At 39.8% G+C, this 12,643-nt stretch overlaps 1 long non-coding RNA gene across 1 annotated transcript in view; it reads right to left on the reverse strand.

Annotated features, from left to right (window-relative positions):
* LOC134132868 (uncharacterized) overlaps positions 1-10,511 on the reverse strand; it is a 59,991-nt gene extending 49,480 nt beyond the window's left edge. The window contains exon 1 of the long non-coding RNA XR_009957061.1: positions 10,400-10,511. This is a non-coding gene — a long non-coding RNA (uncharacterized LOC134132868). The remainder of the gene's footprint in view (positions 1-10,399) is intronic.
* Positions 10,512-12,643: the final 2,132 nt, after the last annotated feature.

The raw sequence follows: 12,643 nt of genomic DNA on the forward strand, positions 1-12,643 counted from the left end.
AAATTCAAATATGCAAACTACACCGAGAGGCAGGCGGTAATTCAAGTAATAACAATTTATTTAGAACACACTTAATAAACAATTTAAAATCAGGAACAAAAAAGCCATTAAACTAACAGTTTTCCAGATAGAATGTTACGGTAAATATGAATGGAGTTTAATGCAATACATCTTTTTGTGTCTGTAGTCCTATGTGAGCGCCTTCATCTGCCCTTGGTTCCAAACCCAATCAAGGTCTTTAAAATCCGTGCACAGGAGCGGCCTGATGCTGTTCTGTCAGACTGTCTGTCTGATGAATGCCTCGGCGCCCCACCGGGTCGCTAAATATGCGCAGTGAAATGAGCTGAAACACGGGCCTTAATTAAAAAGTGGAGACCTACGAAGATGTGATTAAAGCAACGCTCAGCGGATTATAGTGACTAAAGCGTCTCTGAAGGCACACAGAGAGAGGAGGAGAGAGGGGAAATCACAGGGAAGAATGACTGAGTGATTCAGGCATCACTTTCGGTCTTTTTCATATCATATTTGCTCTTCACTTACAGCAAAATGCCTCATACAAGGCAAGTGCTTGTCTTTTACTGGCATTCCCAGTTTACAGCTTCACGCCTCATGTAAAGCTACTTCCTACCATTCTATGAATGAGATATTGCGACTCTATGTCCAGCTTAACTACTTGCAGTACCAGTCAAAAGTTTGGACACACTTTCTCATTGAATTGAACAGGGATATTTGTCCAAACTTTTCACTGCTACTGTATACATCTCATCTGTAGATGAGAGCACCAGATTTGTTTTGGTTTGATCAGGTTTATCATTTAAATTTTTCTCAGAGGGGGGGTTACGCAGCAGCTGCTTTAGGCTGTAAGAGCATTTATGTGATGGTGTAAGCTGCACTGTGAGTGATTAAATGTATTATGTCCTTTTCATGACATTCAGCACTCCATTCATGGATACTGCATTGTTAAACTGCCATATTGATGCCTTATTATTAATGTAAGGTTTGTTATTGAAAAAAGGATGTCTTCACTATGGTTGCTACACATTCTTCTTTTGCATGATATGCTTTAATCTGATTTGTTTGTATTTTTATGGAAATCTTTTGAAATCATTCACGCACTTAGAAATATCATAATTCCAAAGTAAATGGAGTCGCAATACTTGTAAGAGCGCTGTAGGCAACCATCCACCATCCCTCTCAATATAAGTAAATAGGATGATTAGTCATAAAATGTTCATTTTCTAAAACAATGAAATACATTTAATTCAAAAAGTAAAATGAAAGATTGAAGAATAGCACATGCCCAACTTTTACCATCTCACAATAAGGCTTATTTTTCTCATCAATCTTCTTCTGATTCTCTAGAATGACCTGCAGTATGTATGCAAATACACTTTTGCATACATACAATAATCCAACATCAGGTTTCTTAGTGTATAGGAGTCATTTCTGGTATTAATTAAATCCTTTTGCACGCTATCAGCATGCGGAGTGGGTTAGTGTTAGATAACACAGAGATAGATAGACACCGCTCTTTTACATCAGATTGATTAAAGGTGGCATCTCATATCCATAAGATTTGTGATCTGGCAGCTCTTTTATTAAATCCCTCCTGAATGAAAAGGGTGTAGGATGAAAAGTAGGTGGAGAGAATGATGGTATAGACTGAACGCTAATTTATGTTTTGTGTTCATACTCGAATTACTACTACATACTTTGTGTTCATACTTGAATTTCTTTTCAAAAGGAACATTTCAAAACACTTGACTCTCTAACAGCACATGCCCATCACCATGGTAGCAGCAAAGGAACGTGTCACGGGCAGCAGCACCCGAGCAGCAGCTGCACAACGGACCTCTACTGCGATCTAAGCGTAGGTCACTCGAGCTCACTGCCCTTTCCAACACAAGGGGTTTTAGTCCCAGACACAAAATCGTACCCTCCCATTCAAACCAGCCTGATGTGAACATCTGCCACGGCTACATTATGTGAAAGACAGCGATTTTGTTTAGTGCCTTTCATGTGTCACGGCAGTGGAGACCAAACTGCTGAGTGAAGACAGTGCCAGACAGTCCTTTTGTATTGTATACAAACGGCCGCAAAGCCATCCAAAGTTTCACGGAATATGAAAAAAACAACGATGAGGACAATGACAAGTCTTAAACTGCAATCTGATTGGATGGATGGATGGATGGATGGATGGGAAAGAACTCTGCTGATCACCTAATTCTCTGTGAGTAAGAGGCAATTAAAGTGTTCTGCATTCAGAAAAGGAGACTTCAGGTCAGTTTTTACAAGTCAGAAGAGTGTTGTTACAGGCTCCACCACCATAACACAGCCACGCCCCAAAACATCCCCATCTGCTTTTCTAACTCATTGACATTCAAAAACGCCATCACTGCCATGCACACATTACCTGTTTCCCAACCCCAATATTCCTACTGACACTAACTGATTAACAACCTCTGCAAGTCTTTCTCAATCTCCCTAAGCACCCCCCCAAATCCTTTCATACTCCACCCTGTCCATCTCTTTTACAATATTTACACATCAATTATGTGGCTCATCCATGAATATATTTATATATATATCACTCTCAAGCAGACAGCACGTACTGAATGGTGACCCGAACAACACCAAAGAGAAAACGTGCGATGGTCTGAAAAAACTCAAAGCATGTATTTATTTGGCAGGGACAATGCACACCAATCAACAGTTGTACTGTCAGTGAGCCAGAGTTAGCCAGAGAGACTAATTTCCATCTGTCCCTGGCCAGATGTTTTTAAGGCAACCTAAAATGAGAAAATCTCAAGAGGGAAATGTAATTAAAATTCATAGTCGAAATTACATCAACGTATAGACAAAAGCAATACATAGCAAGAGAAAAGAAAAGTGTACGACAACAGACTAGAGCAGACATAACAAACCCACCTCCAGTACAAGCACATATGCAGTATACCTCTGAAGTACATCACACACACACACACACACACACACAAAAATAGCAACACTGAACGTACACATAGGGGAAAACAAGCAGGCAGGTCAGACAGGACATCAATGCTTCCACACCTGATAGGCAACAAGCCCATCCTTAAGGTTATACTTGAAGCTTTTCTACGTGTGTGTGTGTGCGTGTGTGTGTGCGTGTGTGTGTGTGTGTGTGGTGGCATTCCAGGAGTGAGCTGCCTTCACAGAGAATGTAGATGTAGAAACGAGCTTGACCTATGTGAAATGACACAATCACCACGAAGCAGATCTAGTGAGGCCGCTGCTTTGTTTAATAAAATTACTGTTTTACTATTTTAAAAAACAGAAACTTGTCAGTACATTTATTGTGTTTTTCCCAACTCAGGATATGTTTGTATGCTTGTCTAAGGATAGCAATTGTTATAATGATGCTCCTTCGATAGTCATTATGACAACGACGATATTCAATCCATGCCATGATTTAATATTTATAATTCCATTGCCACAAAGTACAAATATCTTCCATCTCTCTAAAAATATATATACACGATTATGTTCTTTATTTTGTAAGGAAGGTATGTTATCACTCTTATGTTTGTCAGAAGGATTTCTCATGACTACATCAGAGATATCAATCAAACCTGAGGAAATAAATAAAGTTGTATGGATAACTTTTTGGACAATTTTTTTATTCTAACAAAAACACAATTTCTCTATACAACCATAACCTGATTAAGTTTGACAATATGTAGTAGCATCTGTATCTGTGCCATTAATGCAGTGTTAGTTATGAGTGGTTTGAGCTCAGTAAGGGCCAGGATGTTTAATTCATACTTAACACACTAACAAGGCCAATGTGATGACTGCGTGGGCTAACTGCAGTTATCCATTAATAGTGTCCACAAGTTCAACAATAATATAATTAAAAAGAAGATAGGAATAAATTAGATAATAAAGTAATAACAGTTATAAATTTAGATAAATTTAGACAGTTGACTGGTTAACGGAAAAAAAAGAATCGGAGGAAAGCTGTGAAAAGTAGCGTTTCACTTAAAGGTGATCAGCTGGTTAAAGGTCAGTCTAGCTTGGGTGATGACAAAATGCCAAAGATGTTGCTAACATCAGGGATAACACCACCTAAATCATCATGTGGCCACCAGAAACGAGAACTACAGGCCGGGGGTGTCGAGCAGTTACGTAGAGCATATATTCAAACTGGACACGCCGCGTCCCTTCTCCACCAAGCTATGATGTCACTGCTGTCTGCATGCCTCTTTGTAATACAACGGTGTAAATCTAAGACGACCTAGCAGATAAACTAACTGATGGAGGGGGGACTTGTTAGCAAAATGTCTTAATGTGTACAGGACAGTGCAGGCAACATCGGGGCTACTAACTCAGAAGGCGCCTCTTTAAGCAACTGAGCAAGTTCGCAGCTATAATGCAGAGAACTGAAAATCCACATGAAACCGTAAACCAATTGCAGCTGTGCCGGCAAACGTTAGCTGTCAGCGCGACCCGCCACCCCCCCTGACACCTCCAATCTAGAACCTGGCACATCAGGAAGTTGGGGCGACTTATTCTCTTCCACCACCACAAGTGTCTGGACTCCCAAAGGGGGGGGGAATTGACTCATCTGGGCTCAGCATCCCGGGCCATGGTCTATCCTACGTCAGGGTGGAGTCTGAGCCCCAAGCAACATTGCAATATCAATATTTATGCCTGTTATAGTAAAGCATTGTTCAAATGTCAACAAGTCTTCTTGTGTCTTCTCTTTGACAAAGGATACTTTCATATGAATGTGAATGCTTCTCAAAAGCATTTGTTGTGAGTAAAATTTGTGCTTCATCAGTCTGGTAAAAAACGGTTCTCATTGGCTCATTATAGCAGGATCTCGTCATTTTTACATCTGGTCTGTAGTCCTCACAATTAGGAGTAGGGTTGGGTATCGTTTGAATTTGAACAATTCCGATTCCTTGTTTTGATTCTCGATTCCGATTCTTTTAAGAGGCAAGGTCAAAAAAAGTTTAGATATTTTAAATAAGCTAGCTAACCAAGGGTCTTTCCGAAGGAAATATTCTGACCTTCTCCGTCAATGTTAATTCTATGAACTTATTAACTTTACTATGAATTTCTAACAAGGCTATTTTCAACTACAATATAAATATCAAACTATGAACTTGAATATTGTATAAACATAAATTATGAATATATTTTAACAGGGGTACACTTTCCTCAAGAGAGCTTCATTTTTGAAACCTCACAAAAACACATTTACACATGAGCGTATGATACTGCAGGTACTTAAACGTTACCTTGCTCCCACTGATGGGCCCTTGGAGCCAGAGGAAGAGGCAGCGGAGGACGGTCGGAGGACGGTCGGCGCAGCGCGTCACAGACGGAGCCAACTCTCACAACCCCAAATCAGGGACACTTTCGCTGACGGGGGGGGGGGGGGTGCTAGCGGTCGGTGCTGGCGGTCGACGCGGGGAATGCTAGCACAATCTTGTTTTAACAGATAGGACAGCTCCGCTCGGGCCACCCGGCTCCCGCGCGCACACACTGGTCTGACGCGTCACAAATTCACAACAACCGGGAGTTTTTTGCCGAGTTTTCGGTTTGTTTCGATAAGTGTAACCACACTTTGGACCGCCGACGCACGCCATCCGTGTTCGATCGCGCTGTTATGATAACACTTCCGGTGGACGCTTCTTCGTTGGTATTCAGCGGTTTCTATTTCCGGTCGGCGCCGGCGGACTGAGAATCGAAACTAGGAATCGAATTTTAAACTTTTGAACGATATCGGGTAAATCGCAAAGCTAGTCCCGATTCCAATCGATTCTCGATTCTCGATACCCAAACACTAATTAGTAGACACTTAAAGAAATACAGAGGTTGTTTTTAGTGTTTTTTTCAGGGATGTTTTTCTATGCCTGATGCTGCCCGCTGACCTTTTTATGAAAATGTGCAACATCTGATTTTTTATCTTGATTCCAGTGCAAATGCACTACAATAAACACCGTCAAAAAGCTGCACATCTTGAAAACTTGTTGGCCATTCATAAATCCAGGACAGCATCTGCATTTCACATACCCGGTCCCACAGTCCCAGTTTAATAAGCCTTTCTCTACATATAAATGACGACAATAAAGTTAAAAGCAAAACACAACTCAACAAGCTAGATTTTAACTCTGAATAAGAGGAAAGCTGTATCTCACTTCTCTCTTCTCTCTTACAGCACATACTCATACTCAACTACCCGTTCCCTTGCTGATTACCTCTGAAGTCAGCCTGGAGGTGGAAGAATAATGATGATAAAAATGTCATCATGCATCTTCTACTGGGAAAGAGAGAGTTTAGGGCTTTCAAGGGTCATGCAAATACTGGGAAAGAAAGAAATAATGAATGGCCATTTAATTGAGTGGCATGAGAGGCCTGGACAGAAAGATAGAAATGAGGTTGTGTCCTAATTGATAGAGATTGTGATGTGTGTGCATAACGCCAAGGCGGCGGAGATGATGTGAATAGACTAAAAATACTTAGGGGCAGGAAGTTAGCAGGGCTGTCAATGCAGCGGGCTGTGAGAACACCACAACCACCTGATGAGGTGTCTAACTCCTACACACACAGCTGTGTGACATGCTGTCAATGACTTTTTTTTTTATCACAATGGAAACCTGTTTCCTCTCTTGCTCATTCTGTGACCTTGTTAAAAGATAGTTTTCCCTCAAATGTTGTAAAGACCAGATCAAATCGATCTCTGCACATTGAAAATAGGAATGTATAGTAAACTGTAGATGTAGTATAATTCTTCAGTTATCTAGCAAAAGACATCATTTCAAAAAATATTTTTAGTATACTAATGTATTGAAAGTATTGATTGTTCTATTGTTCAGTCAATACTGCTCTGCTAAGTAGAACGACTCACTAAGCTGTCGCCTGGTGTTACTTAAATATAACTGTGCCACTTATGCACAGCTGTCAATGCTGTCCACATTCCATTCATAACAATTTTTCATAACCGTTGTAGATGAGCATATATTCTTCTAAAACCTGTGCTCATGTATTGCCTCTCTACGACTCTCAACACGGCTTCATTCTCAGGTACTCAGGTGCGTGTACAAGTATTTCAAATACTTGTTTAAGGCTGTATTATTGCGCAAAAAAAAGCCAACTGCCATAAATAAATAAGAGGCGGTTATACACTGTTTTGCAAAATAGGACATTTGATTTCCCCCTTGGGTTCAACAAGTTGAGACAAACATATGTCCATTGGGTTCTCCCTCTGGGTCTTTTTGTCCCACTGCCCAACCAAAGCCAGCAGTCTGCTAATAAAAAGAGAAACATTATCTTCTCCTATAAAAAGGCCCTGTGTTGGGGGAGAGACGTGTCGAGCAGTGTCATTATCAGGCGACTGTGGCAGGTTGTCCCTCGTCCCTCGGTCACAAGACCAGCAGTTTGATCCCCTGTAGGTCGCCCACATTGCTGCACCATCTGCGTGTGAATGGGTGTGAGTAGTTAGTCCTGATGAGCAGGTGACACATTGATAGGTAATGGGTGCGAATAGGTGGATGACATGAAGTGTCGTGTAGCTCTGAGTGGTGGGAAGACAAGAAAGGCGCTATACAAGTCAGGTCAATGTGCCATTCATCAATTGGAAAAATGACAGAGAGCAGCAAAAAAATTGCTTTGTAGCTGAACATGAAAGGTTTAAATACCTCAAATGCAATCCTAGCTAATTATTCTATTTTGCTGGGTTTCTGGGTTCATAAGTCTGTGTGAGCACTTGCTCAGCAATGACCTGATGAAGTGTGGAATGCACAGGAGGAAAACTAGGATTGTAAAGGAGAGGAGGAGAGCGGAGAGCTTTCATGAGAAAACACCACTCCTCTTTCCTTCATACATTTCCGTACATCTCAGTCGCCATCTCTCTTATTTCATCCCCGCCCTCCTTCAGCCCCGATCCCCTTCCTGGCTGGCAGGCGGTACTATAAATATATTGAGCTAAATGTAAGATCAGAACTGAATTTATCTGGCCGACGCGCTCCCCGCGACAATTTCCAGAGCAATATGTAACTGTTTGAAGTATGAGGCGGCGCGAGGTGGTGGCTAACACAATCTTATCAAACCAGAGAGGGCCGGCTGGAGAATCGGAGCAGGCCTCCCCAGAAGGCTGGATATTATTCACTCGGATCGTTTCAAGAGCTTTATCAGCATGCCAGAGGTACTGAGTAACTGAGTAAAGCCTGTTTCTGTGTCTGTCTGCACGCTGACGTTCTTACACATAAATACACATGTTTGCATATGTTGCCAAGTTTAAACAAGCACACTAAGTGGACTCGGAAGTCCCACACTGCAATATATATATATACTTTTGTATGCAGTCTGGTGCATATAAAGCCTCCTACCAGGGCGAGTCGAATTGGAATGGACATACAATCACAGACACACTGCCTGTCAACCTCCTTTAGCCAAAGTAACACACACACACACACGCACACATACAAATACACACACAGACATTGGATTGGTCCCAGCGCCTGCCATCTGCGTGTGTTTGTATGTTGGCCTATTGTACCGGGGAATGTGTTATATTAATGTGTGAAAGTGAATGAATTGGTGTTGAAATGAGTCTTTTGATATTTGGAAAGTACAGAAGGTCAGGCTGTTACATGCTGTCAGGGCCAATGCTGTTTCTTTGAAGAAAGTTTGGACAGAAGTTTGAACTCAAAGTGCAACTTGGAATTACAATCACTAAGAGCTTTGAGAATCCAATGTGTTTTGTTGTTGTCGTTTGTTGTTGTGTATTTGAGAACACTTTTTGTTTGGTATTGGTGAAACGAGGCTCGAGGTCTCCCAGTTCCATACATACGTATTGGTTATGGTTTTCTTATGTCCTTTAACATTACTAGAAAAAAAAGTAAAATCCCTGGAAAATTTTGCAACATTTATATTTTGTTGTTTGACTTATTTTCCGGATGTATCTCAAACCATTTTTACAAACTATTTAAGTGCAATTTTATTTGTATTCAACTTAAACCGTGTAGTTTCAACAGTGACAACATGAAAATATGCAGTGTGTGTGTGTGCTTTGACCTTGTTAAACCTTGACCTACTTGAATGAATTTCAACATTAACCGTTTTCTGTCTTTCATTTTCTGTACTAGTAGCATGTATGTTCACATATGTTCACATACATGCTACTACATGATATACAGGTGAAAAACATATGTGGAAGAGACTTTGTGTTCCAAAGCGTGCAAAAACAATGTTAAGCTACAGTTTTTCAGTCTGCATGGGGTTAGGGTTAGCAACAAAAGAAGAACAGGTGGATATTATATCGTAAAATATGGCTTAGACCGTGACTTGATTCATCCTGTTTCCTCTTTTACAGTGTTAAAACGTCTTCTTTTTCCCACATGGTACTTGTTCCGGGGCATGAAGAGTTGATGTTTCAAGCCAATTTCAGACAGATAAAGTGTTTTTTATTTGCGTTGTTGGATGTTTGGTGCAGATGCAAGCCCTTATTAATAACTTTTTACCGAGATCATGTTTTGATAGTTTGTTGTACTAGTCGGTGTGTCTGTGTCTGTAAAACCTCAATTCAACTTTTTGTATACATATTGTCACTTCAACAACATTATGTTGTATTATATTATTACATTGACATTTTTAACTGATGCAGATGCAGGAACATAGTAGATAAACATTTCTCAGAGTTAATTTTCCAGTTTTGGGCAAAAGTGCAGAGTTGAAAGTTTTTTTTATCCGTGCATTTACACATTTATTCATACATTTATTTAGTTATTTATACTTATGTGATTTTTTTCAGTTTGAAAATTTGCTGGGCAACATTTTAAGGGTGAGACATTTTCTTTGAAATACACTATATTGTAAGCATTCTAGTGCAACTTCCCCTTTTTTGAATAAAGGTGAAAATATGGTATGAACACATACTCCACATGGTGGATGAAGAAATAAAAGCTTTTCTGTAAACTGAGGTCTTGTCTTTGACCTACAGTTGAGGTTCATTTGTTTCTCCAGAGAAGATGGAACAGCTTTATATTCCTATCCATCATGTGTTTAAATGTTGTTTCACCCCAAGAAATTCCATACATTAACTTCAGGCATCCTTGACCTGAGTGGTTGACTTACAGCAACAAAAATAAGGCTACGTGCCTCGACATAGATAAAAATACAACATCTCTCCAGAACAGCCAAAAAACGGGACACAATGCTGGTTGTTATTGGTAAATATAGATTGGAGTCAATTCGATGTTCTGTCTGTGCTGAACATGTTGAAAATCAAATGGCTGGGATGTGAGCGCTGAAGTACAAAGATGACTTTGACAAAGGGGAAACTGGCTTTCATTCACAAGTTAAGTTGTCTAATGTTTAAAGGGAATTTAAAATGACTCCTCATTTCACCTACCAGTTTTGTGGAGAAGATGATGAATGAAGCAGCATCTCACAGCACGGAACCCGCTGCTAATTCTCAGCGAGGTCATGGGCCTGCAGATGTGTTCAGATCTGCTAATATAAAAGTCAAAGTGTTATTTTAAACGTTTTTTTACACTGCACATTCCAGAGAGCAGTCGTGAAAGCTCATTCCTCCAATAAAGACATTTCTTCAGTGCACTGAAAGACTCAATTTCCTGTGAAAATGTAAACGTCACTTTAATGATGATTAATCCACGGACTAATTTCATATGTTGGTGCTGTTTTTGTTTTTCTGGGAATTGCCTCAATGTAACGCTTACGACAGACAAGCAGCTATGCCCACAGCCATGCACGTGCTTATGTAGTAACAGCTGCTTATACAACAAGTACAATATTCATGCAAACAGACGGACACTGTCTCTCGTTCTCTCCATCGCACAGGTGCTCTCTCTCTCTCTCTCTCTCTCTGTCACATGCACAAACGCAGTGGAAGGCTTGTTTGAGGTTATTATGGGATATTAGTTTGGCTTGGGAAATGACAGGGCTTTGCACGGATGGTGCCGTTGCTTGGCAACCAAGGTAATTTTCAGCTTGCGCTGCTTCGATTTAGGTGATGGAAAAGGAGAAAGATGAAGAAAACGTGGTAATAAGGTAAAAATAAAATAAAGATTTTATTGCTCCGAACGAAAATATTGCTGGTGTTAATTATTGCTGAATAATAGAGTAATAAAATCACTGCACGCCAAAAAATTGTTAATTATTTTAAACCTGTGTCCCTTATTTTCTCTCAAAACGAAATGCAACTTTTGTTTGCTTTAACCAAAATACTACATCTCATGAATCTCCCTCAGCAGCCAAACATTTGAGAGACATTGACGTTGTGAGCAATGCCATTCTAAATCTTTTTGTGATTAAAAATAATAAAACAATAGGAATAAGCATTCAAAAAATGCCAGATGGGATTTATACCAGCGACTTCCTGGATAGAGATAGAAAGAGGGATAGGAAATGAGAACAATAAGTAAAAAGTGAAAAATAGATGCATCCAAAAAAGAGAGAACTATTGTAAAACATGGTGCTGTAGTGGCAGATAAGTGTTTTTCTGCTGGGGCAGATTAAAAGACTACAATTTCCCGATGAATATATTAACATTTCATGAGGCGAATCGGGGACTGGCAATCTTTCCTCTTGCATAAATAATGAGCCGGTTTAATATGACTGCCTGGTTGGGGGTCTCCCCTGACACGTGTGAAATTGAATGGGATGTTATGTGTGTATGTGTGTGTGTTTGCACCTTGTGTGCAAAATCGAGGAACAATTTGTGTGTTCGGGGTGTTGGCAAGAGGTGCATGTGTGTGTCTGCATTGGGATGTGTGTTTGATATTTGTGAGTGTGCGTAGGCAGGAAACTAATGACTGAGTCACTGGCATTGCACCAGGACATTACACACATGTACATGCACATGTACACAGTGGCACACAAACTCCTTGTTGATATGCACAATTAAAAGCTTTTCACCTGCAAATTGGACAAAGCTTTCCAGATTTTTTTTGCATGAATGTTTAAAGTAGTGCACCAGAACACGTATTCTAGTGTCCAGTGGAGCAATCGATAATGTCACAGCCAACTCTTATGAAATGCATGCAAACCAATGATTTATGACCTTGCAGAATAATATCTAGGGTCTATACTTCTGTGTACAGATTTATTTTCATCTCTTTTTTACTATGGCAATTATTTGACATGAATGAATGATCTTTGTTGCTCAGACATTCTGATGAAATCACAAATACAGACAAAAAAAGGGAAGGAAATATGATGTACTGAAAATGATATAGATATAAATATGCAGGCAACATAATAACACAAAGCATTTCTTGATGCATTTTACTACAAAATCAACTTATCTTTGGCACATTTGCTAATTGATTATATTTAAGCTGTAGCTGAGCAATGCAAGAATAGCAGTTAAATGCAACAGAGCAGCGACCGACAATAACATGAAGAAGTGAAAAAAATAAAAAACAGACATAAGAAAAACCACAAAACACAACAGTAACAAATAAGCTGAACCAATGACGTTAGATGGTGAATTGAAGGACAGCAAAAATAAGATTTAAAAAGAAGGAGTTCTGTTACTGTAATGTAACGGCAGTAATGCATAAAAATGGAAGAACGATGAATAGAATAGTTTCTGTTTTCCTCAAGTAGATTTGCTCCTGGTAAAAAGCTTAAA

This window comes from Pungitius pungitius, chromosome 11 (genome assembly GCF_949316345.1).
Source record: "Pungitius pungitius chromosome 11, fPunPun2.1, whole genome shotgun sequence".
Classification (NCBI taxonomy): domain Eukaryota; kingdom Metazoa; phylum Chordata; class Actinopteri; order Perciformes; family Gasterosteidae; genus Pungitius; species Pungitius pungitius.